The following is a 15,201-nucleotide window of genomic DNA, read 5'->3' on the forward strand; positions in this document are numbered from 1 at the left end:
CAGAATAGTGAAAATCATAAAGACAGAAAGTTTAATTATAGTTGGCAGGGGCTGGGGGAGAATGGAAAGTTATTGGAGAATGGGTATAGAGCTTCAGTTTTACAAGCTGAGAAGAATTATGGGATGGATGGTGGTGATGGCTGAACGAGAATGTGAATGTACTTACTTCATTCAGTTAAGAATGATTAAGAAGATAAATTTTATGTGTATTTTAACACAATAAATTTAAAAAATCAAGATGGAAAAAAAATTCATATATTACAGAAAATAGGAATGTGTCATAGCTACAGTTCCTCATGCCTAGTTTTGTTGGCAAACAGGTAACCAGATTGATTTCAAGAGTTTTACATTTCCTTTGGAGCTAGCTAAGGAGGGCTGTTGGAAGGGAATGAAGGGAAAAGCATATGGGGAGGAGGAGTTCTTCAATGATTCAAAGGCCAGATGTTATCTACTAAACATTTCCCCTTTCATTTGGATTTTATTTTTCTGTTTAGGCATCATATTTCAGAAATTGCCATCTTAACAGAAATGCTGAGCATGTCTTTCCTACTCTTCCTCTTATCCAGTGTCTGGTGCTCCCTTACCAATGCTCATTCAGTTAGGTCTAGTGTGCATCTTTGTAATAATAGCTTCAATTCTGTTATTTGTCCTGCTTGACATTTTTTAGTACAGCTGATTCCTTTTTTTAAAAAAAATTTAAAAAATATATATCCACTGAGCCAAACTGGTTTCAGCTAAAAAAAAAAAAAAATTATTGAATTTATTGGGATGACATTGATTAATAAGATTATATAAGTTTTATGTGTACAATTCTATAATGCATCATCACCCAAAGTCAAGTCTCCCGTCACCGTTTCTCCCCCTTCACCTATTTCACCCAGCCTCCTCCCCTCCAGCAGCTGTCAGTACAGCTGATTTCTTAAAATATTAATTTTGCTACCCAGATTTTTGGAAGGTGGGTGGAGGTTGTAATCCTTTGTAGAAATTTCCTCATCTTATATTCCTGTTCTCTCTACTAGTAGCTGACATGTGCTGAGTCTCTTTCACATTTTCAATTTATTTATTTCTCTATTTTTCCTACATTTTATGACTTTCTTTTCCTGTTAATAATCACCTTCTGTTAGTCTGTTTGTAAGTAGTCTACCATCTTCCGTGTTGTCACCATCACTGTTTGCGTGTAGACATACTAGCTTCCTAAAACGTGTCCTATTTCCTAGTCCTTCCATGATTTTTAGCTTTTGTTGTGTTGCTTTATCTCTATTAGGTTTTTCAATGAAGCTTTGCTTCTCTGGCAGGTGAGGCCCATGTAATCAGGGCCCTTATAGCAGGAAATGTCATGTCATCTAGTCATGTCGTCTTTCTCTTCAGAAACCCCTGTCTACCACATTACACCCAAATTCTTTCACTTAGCATTCAGGGCCTCAATCTACCTTTCCAATGCTGTTGTCTGTGTTTCATCCATACTGAAGACTTTAACAGTTTCTGGACTTAGATTTGTTCTTCCTTTTGCTTATAATTCTCTCTCTATTCTTTTTTTTTTTATATAATATATTTTTATTGATTTTTTTACAGAGAGGAAGGGAGAGAGATAGAGAGCTAGAAACCTCGATGAGAGAGAAACACCGATCAGCTGCCTCTTGCACACCCCCTACCGGGTATGTGCCCGCAACCAACGTACATGCCCCTGACGGGAATCGAACCTGGGACCTTTCAGTCCGCAGACCGACGCTTTACCACTGAGCCAAACCGGTTTCAGCTCTCTCTCTCTATTCTTTTTCTCCCAATAGCTTAATTCCAAAATCTTACCTATTGCTAAGGCCCAGCTCAACTACCACTTCTTTCATGAAATTTTTGGTTCAGCTTAACTAGACAAACCAAAGGAGTCAGAATTTTAGAACTAGAAGGGATTTGAAACTTGTCTGGTCCAGTCCTCTCGTTTTACAGGTGAGAAAATTGATCCCAGTGTCCCTCAGTGAATTAGATCTATTCCTTTCTGCCTGCAGACTCCCACAGCCCTGTGCTCCGACCTTTCATTTGGCTTTCCTGGTCTCCTTTGACGTGCTAGTGAGCACATCTTGTCCCATTGACTAGTTTATAAGTTCTTGAGTCAAGAACTGCGTCTTTCTCACCTTCACACTTCTCAGAACACATAGCCCATGTGTAATGACAGTTTATTTAACTATTGTTTAAAACTTGATTTGTGTATGACTAGTTGCAACTTACTATTTGAAATAATAATTCTACTATTTATTGTGATTCAGCCTGTATTGAGAATGGCTCACTAGACACCTTAATACACAAAAGAGAGACTCAGGTATTTAAAATTCCAAGAATGTGAAAGTAAAGTAAATGATTCATCAAGACTTTTTGTTGGGTCATGCTATGCAGATACATATCTCTTAGTTATGTTTTAACCTGTGGTCACAAACTAGCAGTGCTGGGGAGTCGGTCCCAGAATTAGCCAGCCTGCAGGAATGTCGGCCTCCCCGCCTCACACGTTAATAGGTTACAGGTTACTGTAGAGCAAAGCGGGTCACATTTCAGAGAGTAAGACCACATTTTCAAGAATGTTTAGATAGCATTTCAATCTGTGATGGAATTTTGTATTCGTCTCCCTAGAATCCAGACAAAAAGGAAGCCCAGAAGAAATAATGGCTTTTCCTGTCATCCCCTCCATCTGTCTTTTCCAACAGTTTGCAATGCAAGTTGAAGTAGAGACTTTTTTCTCAGGGAGCTTTTGAGACCTATTCTTGTCAGCTCCTGAGGGCGAGGGCCTTGCGGCCCAGCCCCGCCTGGCGGGTGGTTTGCTGAAGGGAGACTCTGTGTGACTGGCACAGACTGGGGAGAATTACGGATGTTCCAAAATACTGAGTTTTGTAGGTCAAGAGGCCCCGGTTTTTCCCTTTTCCGGGACAGAGGAAAAGTTTGCTTTCAGAACTTATTTCCTAAGCTTCTGAGGAACACTCGGGAGGGGAGCAATAATATGGACCAAAGGAAGTTTTCCTTTTATAAATTTCATCTTGATTGTGTTCAGCCAGAACAGATGTATAAATAAGGGGAAAGTATTCACTTTACATTTATGGTGTCTTAAAAAGATATTTTTAGCAGAAAACATTCTTTTTGAAAAGCAGTATTTCTGATTCAAAAATTATTTGAAGGAAGGGAGTAATTTAGAAATTGAAGACACAGTGAAGCAATTTAGTCTCTTGATATTTCTCAAGTGCCAGCTGCCTGGTTAGCCCTCTGCTGCACATTTTGGGGAGCCTGGGATTGCTGACCAACGCCTGCGTGGGTGGACTTGTGCTGGTCTAGTCTGTGACCTCTTCTAACCAGACTGTGATGCTCGTACAGAGCTATTACAGCACTGGATTCTCCCCATTTTTATCTGTTGAAATCATCAGGCAAAAGTTTTAATTAAATGCCCACATGTTTGAAACTTTGTGGATGAGTCAATTCAACAAGTACTTGATCTGATATGCAGTGAAACTTATCCAGCTTCCCAAGAATTAATATGGACAGCTTGGAAGTAGGTAGAAAGAGTGGTGAATAGTGGAGTGGGTTAGAAGGAAAAGTTGGCATGTGAGATTTTAAGAGGAGCCAAACCCTGACCAGTTCCCAGTAAGATGAGAATCACCAAGAGAGGATCAGCCACTGAGCTTCTGTCTCTTCAGTGGAGCTTGGCTACAGTGTAAGTATTGCATCAGAGCAAGGCTAAGTAGTTTGGGAGGAACAGAATTAGTACAGTAGTTCCCCCTTATTGTGGGCGATACTTTCCAAGACCCCTAGTGGATGTCTGAAGCACAGATGATACTGAACTCGCCCCTTTTCACTTCAAAGAAGCTCTTGACTGCTTCTGTAGGCTTATCTGATTCGCCAGCATCACTCTCTTTCTCTTTGGGGTCACTGTGAAGTAAAGTAAGGGTTACTTGAGCACAGGCACTGCAGTACACTGTCAATAAAGCGGGGATGGCACGTACAGTGTGAATATGCTGGACACAGAGATGATTCACACACCAGGCAGGTGCGATATTTTATGTTACTCAGAATGGCATGCAGTTTAAAACTTATGAATTGTTTTGTTGTTGTTTTTTAAATATATTTTCATTGATTTCAGAAAGGAAGGGAGAGAGTTAGAACATCAATGATTAGAGAGAATCACTGATCGGCTGCCCCCTACACACACACACACACACACACTGGGGATTGAGCCTGAAACCCAGGCATGTGACCTGACCAGGAATCAAATCCTGACCTAGTTCATAGATCAATGCTCAACCACTGAGCCATGCCAGTGAGCTTATGAACTATTTCTGGAATTTTCCATTTAATATTTCAGATTGTAGTAACTGAATCCATGGAAAGTGAAACTGTAAGTAAGGCGGGGACTGCTGTATTGCCATCTCCAGCTCTGCTCACAGAAACTTTGATTTGGAAGAAGGTAGCGTTAGGTAATTGTAGACAGTGTTTCACTCAGTTCAGGAATCTTGTTTTTTTTTTTTTGTTTTTTTTTTAATACTAGAGGCTCAGTGCACGAAATTCGTGCAGGGGATGGGAGGGTGTACCTCAGCCCAGCCTGCACCCTCTTCAATCTGGGACATCCCTCTCACAACCCAGGACTGCTGGCTCCCAACTGCTATCTGGCCCTCCTAGTCACCCCCTAACTACTCCCCTGCCAGCCTGGTCACCCCTAAATTTCTTCCCCTGCTGACCTGTTGCCACCAACTGCCTTCCCCTGCAGACCTGATTGCCCCCAACTGCCCTCCCCTGCAGGCCTGATCTCCTCCAACTGCCCTCCCTTGCAGGCCATCTTGTAGTGGCCATCTTATGTCCACATGGGGGCAACCATCTTGTGTGTTGGAGTGACAGTCAATTTGCATATTACTCTTTTATTAGATAGGCTATTTTATTGACTTTTTACAGAGAGGAAGGGAGAGGAATAGAGAGTTAGAAACATCGATGAGAGAGAAACATCAATCAGCTGCCTCCTGCACACCCCGTACTGGGGATGTGCCCGCAACCAAGGTCCATGCCCTTGACCGGAATTGAACCTGGGACCGTTGAGTCTGCAAGCTGACTCTCTATCCACTGAGCCAAACCGGTTAGGGCAGGAATCCTTTCTGTGACATCTCTGACATTTCATTGTCCAGCTTCTGCTTAGAGACTTGTGGTGGTACTCTAAGGATAGCCTATTCCAGTTTTGTAAAGCTTTAATTGTAAGAAACTTCTTTCTTAGACTGAACTAAAATAGCGAAATACACCTCATTGTAGATTCTCTTTGATCTTAGTTTTGCCAGTTGAACTGATGTAAATCTAATCCCGTTTCCTTATTACAGCTTCTGAAATTATGTTTCTTACTAAGTGTTCCTTTATCTAGGCTAATCATTTCTTAGTTTCTTCAAGTTTATGATATGATTTCCAGACCCTTTATTATCCTGGTTGCCTTGCAATTTGTCAATATGCCTCTTAAAATGAGATTCCTGTCCAGGAGCAGACAAAGTGTGTGAACATACAGTGGGACAATTTCTGGACTGGGCTTGTCAACTTGGGAGCCGGAAGTTCAGGGGGGCCTGTCGACAGAAATTAGTTGTAAAAGTTTGTATGATAGGGGTATTTTTGGAGAGAAGACTCATTGGTTTTTCTAGATTCACCAAGGAGTCTGTGACTCTTTAGAAGTTAAGGGCCATTGATTTAGGTGCTGTTCTTCCATTCCTTTGGGTTGGGTGAAATGTTTGGCTGCCATATTACACCACTGGCTTCTGTTGAATTGGCAGTTATCTGAAACTCCTAGGTCAAGAGCTGGGAACAGATTCCCACAGAGCTAACAAGTGGCTACGCAGGCAGGTGTGCCTCCGTGGGCACCCATGGACGTGACTGATCTGTCTGACCGGGACAGCCACACTCCGCTCTGTGGAATTGTTGTCATGTCTGAATGCAAACCTGGAGTTTCCAGGTTTATCAGTGTTTCAAGCGAAGCCAGAAATTCGATTTTTATGTGACTCTCCCAAGTTTTAAATGTTGGCTTAGTGTTTTTTATAAATGCTGTAAAGGCCAAACAAAACACATCCCTGGGCCAACCGTTTGCAGTATCGGCCCAAGGCCTTTTGAACCGCTTTTAAACTCTTCCCTTCCCTTCTTGTGTAAGAGATTCTTTGAAATTAAATGCCGAACTTTATGTGTCTCACACTTGATTTCATCTTGCTAGTTTGTTTGATTGTTCCAGCCTATTGAGACCTTTTAGAACCTTGATAACCTTTCCATTTTCTCATTACTGGATTTTCCAGACATGTCTCTATGTCTTCATTCAAGTTGTAGATGAAAAGGTTGAACAGGATGGGTTCAGAGCCATGTGGCATGCTATTTGAGACTTCTCATTCTTCTCTTTCTAATCCTTATTTAATACAAAATGCCAGGCCTGAAAACAAAGAATTTCTTCCTGTCGTCAGTGTCTGTCCAGGGCTGTGTTTCTTAATTTTTGCATGTCTTCACTGACCTCAGAAAATGAGGCTAATCATACTTGCCTTCTCTTTTCACAGAGATATCTTAACGATTTAATAGCTCTGGCCAGTGTGGCTTAGTTGGTTGAGCATCATTCTGTGCACCAAAGGTTCACTGGTTCGATTCCCGGACCAGGCACATGTCCATGTTGCGGGTTTGGTCCCAGTAGGGGTGCATTTAGGAGGCAAACAATTGATGCTTCTCTCTCTTCCTCTCCCTTCCTCTCTCTCTAAAAAACATATACATACACAATGAAAACTAAAAAAAAAAAAAATTTATAATTAAATCAGCAAAGCACATTGCCTTCCAAGGAAAAAGTGTTTTCTGCTTCTCATCCTCAAAATTAGCATATCATCTATTTGGGGCATTAGAACCGAAATAACGGTGTTCTCCCCGACGCTGCACTAGGTAGATGGTAGGGCTTCACAGCACAGCATTGATCTTCATTATGTGCGACTGTGACTCCGTAACTGTCAGCTCTCTGGCAGGAGGACTTGAAGTCTTTCCCTCCATCACTTTAAATTTATCCTCTCTCTCATCTTCTCCGGGAGGAAAATGACGCCCACTGATGGAAAGAAAATAAATGGCATCATTATTGAAGAGACCACAAGTAGTTCAAGGGGGGAAAGGCAGCCGTCACTTGCTTCCTCTGGAAACGTACTAAATCTAATGCAATTGATAACCAATGTCACCCAAATAAATTTAATAAAAATAAAGCAATTGAGCTTTTCATGCATGACTCAGATTTTTCCATTAGCGATCAAGCATGATTAGATATTTTTGTTTCCTTTTAATTATTTTGAATTCTCTGTGTCAGAATGTCTGCAGATAACATTAAACTTTAGAAATTGCAAAGGCCTCAGAATGACCTGGGGAGTGCAGGAAGATGCAGTGGGGTGGTTCCGGGGTTGAGTTGAAGTTCAGTCTTTGGTATGGGCCCGGTGCCCTTGGTTCTGATTGGGGCTCTCCATGGGGTTGTTAGATCTGGTGCAGAGGTCAAGGTTGGCATGCTGTTATTTGACAAGTCGATCCAAGTGAGTGTTCAGTTTGCCTAGAGTTCCAGTGCGATATTGACTGTAGCTGAGGCAAAGACTTCTAGAATGTCCATTATTTAGCACTGCAGTGACTGGGTGCAGCCTTGTCACCATGCTTATCCTGCTAATTGCACGTGAGCCTTGATAAGCACTTTTTGGCAGAGTGACATGTCTGCTGCATATTGGAACCCTTAGCCACTTGTCCTCCAAATCTCTTCATTTTCAGACAACCCATAAGGAATCCTAACAGCTGTTTTTTCTCTCCTCTATGTGTAACACTGAGCATTCTATTGGCAACTCTAAGGAGTGGGGTAATTAGGCATTGTCACTAATGTAACATTGAGTGGCAGCCTGGTCAAGCGAAAACTTGGGCTTTGAATTTAAGTTGTGGCTCTGTCATGCTCTCTCTCTCTCTCTCTGTGACCTTGGACAAGTTACTTAACTTCTCTGTACCTCAGGTTCCTCATCTGTGACATGGAGATAATACCTACTTTGGGGTGGTGGGGATCAGAGTTTATTTAAAAACACTGAGCACTAGCTGTTATAGCTCACTTGGTTAGAGCGTTGTTTCATTCACTGAAAGGTCTCAGGTTCGATTCCCAGTTAGGCATATATCCGGGTTATAGGTTTGAATCCCCAGTTAGGATGCATGCGGGAGATGACTAGTCAATGTTTTTCTCTCACGTTAGTGTTTCTCTCTCTCTTTCTCTCCCTCTTCCCTCCTTTCTCTCTAAAATCAATAAAAACACATCCTTGGTTGTGCTCAGTTGTGCTCAGTACATGGCAGTAATACTGAGGCTGCTGATTGTGGTGTAGTCCCTGGAAAGATCAGTGTTCCTAATTCTGTGCATCTAAGCATAACTAAATTGCATGTAAATATCACACTTTGTTTATTCATTCATCTTTATTTATTAATGTATTTATTTTTAACATATTTTATTGATTTTTTACAGAGAGGAAGAGAGAGGGATAGAGAGTTAGAAACATTGATGAGAGAAACATTGATCAGTTGTCTCCTGCACACCCCCAACTGGGGATGTGCCACAACCAAGGTACATGCCCTTGAATGGAATTGAACCTGGGACCCTTCAGTCCGCAGGCCGATGCTCTATCCACTGAGCCAAACCGGTTAGGGTGAATCTTAAATTTTTGTGTTAAGTACCTAAGAGTAGTGATACTGCCTCCACACAAAAACAAACAAACAAAACCCTGCCGTGATCATTTCTCTGCGTTAGCAAGTTCAGCAGTTGGACTATTTCCTTCCTGACCTTAGAAACACACCAAGTCCCACTTTTGTGCAATGGGATTATTGAAAATGGTTTTAGGAAAGTAGTGTGCCAGAAGGAACACTGAAGTTTATTCTTTTTCTGAGCCATCTCCATATAAATTGGCACTCTTCAGGAGCCAAGACAGAAGGGCAGACAAAACTTTTGCCATCTGCCTGTTTCCATGTTAAAGGCAGTCACAAGTTTAAACTCGCGTTTCTGCATCTAAAGAGGAAAACACCATTCATCACTACTGTAACTGCTCTGGCTATTGCCCAGCTTACGCTTGCTTTTAACTGCTAGTAGTTGGTAATTTTGGAAGGAAAATTCCATCCTTAGTTTGAGGTTGCACGTATTCCTGCTGACAAGGCAAAGCTTTCTGGGTTTCAAAGGTCCCTCACACAAGAAGTCATTCAGATATGTTTAAACAATGGATGGGAATTTGAAACTGTCTTCATGTACGAACTTGACTTTTTTTTTTCTCTCTCTCCTCTCTTTCATCCATGGAAATACAGGATTTTGAACAGCATGAATTCCAGTGCTGTGGTTGTTTCTCAACATTTCCATTTATAAATCTGTTTTCAGTAGCCTGTAACAGAGCTATGAAATTTCCTTTGCTCTAATTTGCACTCTGGGATCTCCACTGGAGGAAGATTAATTTTGCAAAAACTAAAGATAATGCTTTCTTTTAGTCTGCTTGGTTTGGTGTTCTATAGTTATTTAGATCAGTAATTTTCAACCTTTTTCATTTCATGGCACACATAAACTAATCATAAACTAATTACTAAAATTCTGTGGCACACCAAAAAATATATTTTTGCTGACCCAACCAAAAAAAAAAAAGTAGGTATAGCCGAGACCTGTTTGGCTCAATGGATAGAGCGTCGGCTTGGGGACTGAAGGGACCCGGGTTCGATTCCAGTCAGGGGAATGTGCCTTGGTTGCGGGCATATCCCCAGTAGGGGGTGTGCAAGAGGCAGCTGATCAATGACTCTCTCATCGATGTTTCTAGCTCTCTATCTCTCTCCCTTCCTCTCTGTACAAAATCAATAAAATATATTTAAAAAAAAAAAAAAAGTAGGTATAATTTTGGTTGATTTACCAAAAAGAAAAGGAAAAAAAAAAAAAATGAAGTGCCTATACTTGTATATAAGGATTTCTGGTATCAAGAGTTAACCAGTCAGACGCTGCTTATGTGATGTGACCAGTCTTTGCAACTCTATTCTCCGACCCATTTATTTATGGTTCAAAACAGGGCATTCACACCAGACAGCTATTGTTGTGTTGTCATATTTTTATTTGACAATCTAAGGAAAAAGAGGTCAGTGCCCGTTTTTAAATAGTCAGATATTCCATGTTTTAAAAATTCTTGCGGTGCACCATTTGAAAATCGTTGGTCTAGATTAAAGCTCTAAAATATACAAGACACTTCCTGTCCTTCATGTTGTATTGGATCACATGCTAGGACTCCTGATTTTTTTTTTAAATATATTTTTATTGATTTTTTTACAGAGAGGAAGAGAGAGGGATAGAGAGCTAGAAACGTTGATGAGAGAGAAACATCGACCAGCTGCCTCTTGCACACCCCCCACCGGGGATGTGCCCGCAACCAAGGTACATGCCCTTGACCGGAATCGAACCTGGGACCTTCAGTCCGCAGACCGACGCTCTACCACTGAGCCAAACCGGTTTCGGTAGGACTCCTGATTTTTGTATCCTTGTTACCTTGTGGACACTAAACAGATGCTGTGTTCATCTAGATAGCGTATGTGATACCTAGAATATGGATGTTAGGCAAAATATATTAGTACTTCTCTTAGAATGGCCCCCAACTAGAAGGGGACACTTCTTCTGGAGATATATACACTGATAAGTATATTTGATGATCAGGTACTATCTTTTAAAAATCAGAAGATGAGGGAAATTGAGAGAGTCTTTACCCCACCTCAGACCTAATTGATCACCCTGGTCTCTTTGTCATTCTTCTGAACTTTTCTTGTTCCCAATCATATTGGAACAGTAGGGACTGTAGTTCTGCCTGTTGCTCATATCATTTATGCTAGGCCAAGTACTGCACTTGTTTTTTTCATTGACTTCTTGGAGATTCTGATTTTTGGAAATTTCTGGTGAATGGTTTAGCATCTTGAGGTCAGGTTCCAGTACAGTTGTCAGCTCTGGAGTTATACAGATCTCTGGAATTAAGAACATACACTTTTAAGACTAATATGTCTTTCTTGATTGATTCACTATTAGCAAAGACACATTTTGAGTTTCTTTGGCAGAAGGTACATTTTGAGTCACCTATCTTAATCTATAATGCTAAATAATGTTTTATTACAATATAAATGTGTTCATCTTACACTCAACAAAATATTGTTGCAAATATTATTTTACTTGATCCTCACAAAGATGTGAATTCAGCCATGTCGATGTTATTCTCCCTATTTTGCCGATGAAGAAATAGGCTCAGAGAGGTTCTGTGACGTGCCCCTAATTTCTGACTCGTAGTATGCTGCACACTTGTCCATACCAAATTCTCTTTATAGCAGTGGCAAATGTAAAAACGTAAAAAGCACATTTGGGAGGGCGCTACTTTTTCCCACTGTAGCATCTGAAAAGTTGACTGGCTCACAAGGAGATCTAAGCGGTGACAGTGACCCATGGCCTCATTAACCAGCTGGGTCCCTCCCAGTGAAAACGGCCACAAAGAGCCCAATGCCGAAAGGAGACCACTGTGTTGACTGCACTCCGCGGTACCGAAGAGATTCAGTGGAATAGGAGGAGAAAATTGCTTAGATGGAACCTCAGCATGTCCATAGCCTGGGGGCTTTTGGTTTAGAAGGCGCCTCTAAAAATCAGGTACAGAAACACCGAGAGCTGAAACCGGTTTGGCTCACTGGATAGAGAATCGGTCTGCAGACTGAAAGGTCCCAGGTTTGATTCCGGTCAAGGGCATGTGCCTTGGTTGTGGGCACATCCCCAGTAGGGGGTGTGCAAGAGGCAGCTGGACGATGATTCTCTCTCATCGATGTTTCTGACTTCTATCCCTCTCTCTTCCTCTCTGTAAAAAATCAATAAAATATATATTAAAAAAAAAAAAGAAAGAAAGAAAGAAACACCGAGATGTCACCACAAAGGACGTCCTTTTCTGAATGAAGACCCGTAATATGGATGAGAGTTACTAAGTGACTGAAGTGAAAAGCAACATAGTAAGATATGGGGATCAGAATTTAACTTGGCAGCGGGGAAATAGTCCTTTTGTGAGACTTGCACAAATTGTTCCTTTAAATGTGCCCCGTTTCCTAAAGTGTTGACTTCCCATACGTTTTATTCAGCAAAAGCAGCTGACACTTTTGCTGAAACATTTTCTTCTCTTTTGCCGTTTGGAGCTCTTGCCTTAAATGCAGTCATCCTCGCGGGCTCCATTTCATCAAAGGAAGCTGTGCATGAGTGCATGCACCACTCCCACCTATTTCAGGGCTAACATTTTAAGTTATGGGTGATAACAGATATAGGCAGAACTTTAAAATGTAAATGTTTAGTCTTGTTTGGGCACTGCTGAATTTGTGCGCCAGCCTCATCTTGTGATTTTAACTTCTGGCTTGGCTCCCGAAAACAATAAAAATGAATTCTTTGGTTCACATTTTCAGTGGATGTGGTCTGCAGAAATCGTAAATAAAAGTAACTTAGGTGGAACAGAGCATTTTAACAAATAAGGTGAGAATTATTCCTTTTGCTCTGTACATTCTTTTGGTTCACAAACTTGGAAAGAAACCTGTGCTTTAAATAAAGGCCTTCTATACTCAAGGTTTCAGGAGATGGGCTGTGGAGGAGTTAGAATTAACACCAGTGATTCCCATCGGATGGATGCCCGTCTGGGGGAGTTAGAATTAACACCAGTGATTCCCATCGGATGGATGCCCGCCTGGCATTTGACCGGGGCTGCCAGTTCTAGAAGGCACCTGTTGTGTTCCAGGGCACAGGGAAGCCGGAGGCTGTGCACATGCAGTCACCCACAGCTCTGAGATTCCTGCAGCCTCTGCCACTGCTGGGCGCCGTGGTGGGGAATGGGCTGCATTGTTATTACTGCAGAGTCCTCTCAGAGCGCTTCTGCTCCAGCTGCTGATGCCCTGTTTCCATAGCAGCAGCGCCAGCGGCACCATGGTGGCCAGCAGTATCTAAAGCAGGAACATTCTATAAATAGTCTACTTACCCCTCGGTATCTACCTTCAGTAGATGTCACAGTAGGGGCCAGTATTGAGAGCTCATCAGAGCTGGTAGCCCTCGGCAATATTTTTGCCCTCTTGAGCAGTCAGTCCCTTGCTTTCCAAATGATTTTGGCATTCATTACTCAGATCTCTTTTGTATTATTCTTATCTTAGAGTTTTATTTGTTTCTTACATGTATTCCTTACAAGCTCTCTGTGTGCCCACTTACTGATCCTTTTCTCTCAGTATCTAACACAGTATATATAGTAGGCACTCACTTTTTTTCCTTTCTCTTTTTAAAAATTTCTTTATTGATTAAGGTATTACCTATGTGTCCTTATTCCCCCATTACCCCCTCCTACTCATGTCCTCAGGCACTCACTTTTTACTGAAGGATTGAACTAAGGATAGAAAGTTTTTTTCTGGAGAATGTCTTGTTTTCAACGTGGTTTGAAGAGATCATCCCCTGATCCATGAGCCATTCTTAATGCATCTACCTGCAGATGTTGAACTTAATCAGCTTACTTACAAAGCTCTAAAGATGGCTTGAGCTTTGGTTCTTATCTGAAATATGGCATTTTGTCTGGGAGATCTGAGAATCATATTAATAGTTATCATTTAGTGAGTCCCTTTTATGAGTTGAGTACTCTATCAGGACTCTTTGCAGAAGACAGATTCCCAATTCAAACTGTCCTAGGCAAAAAGGGGATTATTTGGAAGGCTCTTGTGTCTTGTTGTGAAGCAGAAGTTGAATAGTCAGATGTTGAAAGAGTAGTGTTGCAGCTGGATTTGTCAAACAACTGAAGCCCAGGATTGGAAAAATGCTCAGAATTATCTTTACTTGGAGATCAGAGCCTCCCCTTACTGAGGAGCTTTGCCACAATCTAACTCAACTTCACATCTTGGGGTTCCCACCATCAGCGAGAGATGAACTCTTTCCTGATTCATCCTGGAAGTCACAGGAAAACCCTGTTTGGCCCAGCGTGGGCCTGGACTGGCTCCGGGGCAGCAGATTCCATAATAACAGGGTGAAAGGGAGATTCCTGAGGAGAAGGAGGGCTGCCAGGTAAACAATTCCACGGTGCTCATTACTAAGCCCTGTATTTTTCTTAAATGTTTTTATTGATTTCAGAGAGCGGGGGAGGATATAAACATCAATGTTGAAAGAAAATCATTGATCAGCTGCCTCCTGCTCGAAACCTGGGCATGTGCCCTGACCAGGAATCGAACCAAGACCTCTTGGTTCATGGGTTGATGTTCAATCCTGAGCCACACTGGCCAGGCAGCCCTGTATTCTTTTGTAACAAAAAGCTTTCGAGGTAGGGTCTCTTATTCCTGTCCTTGAAATGGTGAGCCTGTGCCTTCAAGAAGTACTGTGGCTTAGTAGAGATCACACAGTAAATGGCAAGACCAACAGTCAAATGCATTTGCTGGTTCAAAAACTCTTGCTTTTAAAAACTAATAGAATGCATTGCTTTCCCAAGCAGTAGGCAGGTAACAGGCAGACAGTTGAAAAGTTGGACAACAGAAATGAAGGCAGAATAGTGGGAAAATAGAATTTTCTTCGCAACAATCTTGAGAAAGAAGAACAAAGTTGGAAGGATCACAGAACTATGCTGCAAAACCATTGTAATCAAGACGGCTTGGTATTGGCAGAAGGACAAGCATATAGATCAATGGAGTAGAACAGAACATTGATGATTCTATTATTCTTTCTCCTTTTGAAATAAATATCTCAAGAACTTAACCACGCCATTATGGTCAATTAATATTTGACAAAGGAAGCCAAGAGCATACAATGGAGTAAAGGCAGTCTCTTCAATAAATGGTGGTGGGAAAACTGGACACTGGACAGGTACATGGAAAAAAAAAAGCTTACACGCTATACAAGAATAAACTCAAAATGGGTAAAATGCTTAAATTTTAAATGTTAGTCACAAAACCATAAAAATCCTAGAAGAAAGAAGAAAGCATAGACAGTAAAATCTCAGCTATCTCACATAGCAGAATTTTCGCTGATACATCTCCTAGGGTAGGAGAAACAAAGGGAAAAAACACACGAATGAGACTATATCAAACCAAAAAGCTCCTGCACAGCAAAAGAAACTATTCTCAAAATGAAAAGGGTACTCACTGTATTGGAGAACATATTTGCCAATGATAATATCTGAAAAGGGGTTAATTTCCAAAATATGTCAA

General features: G+C 41.4%; 1 protein-coding gene across 1 annotated transcript in view; it reads left to right on the top strand.

The window, feature by feature from the left end:
• The window catches only part of VPS53 (VPS53 subunit of GARP complex), a 138,000-nt gene that overhangs the window by 17,039 nt on the left and 105,760 nt on the right, over nt 1-15,201 (top strand). The window lies entirely within an intron of this gene.

This window comes from Pipistrellus hanaki (genome assembly GCF_964339955.1).
Source record: "Pipistrellus hanaki genome assembly, chromosome: 16".
Classification (NCBI taxonomy): domain Eukaryota; kingdom Metazoa; phylum Chordata; class Mammalia; order Chiroptera; family Vespertilionidae; genus Pipistrellus; species Pipistrellus hanaki.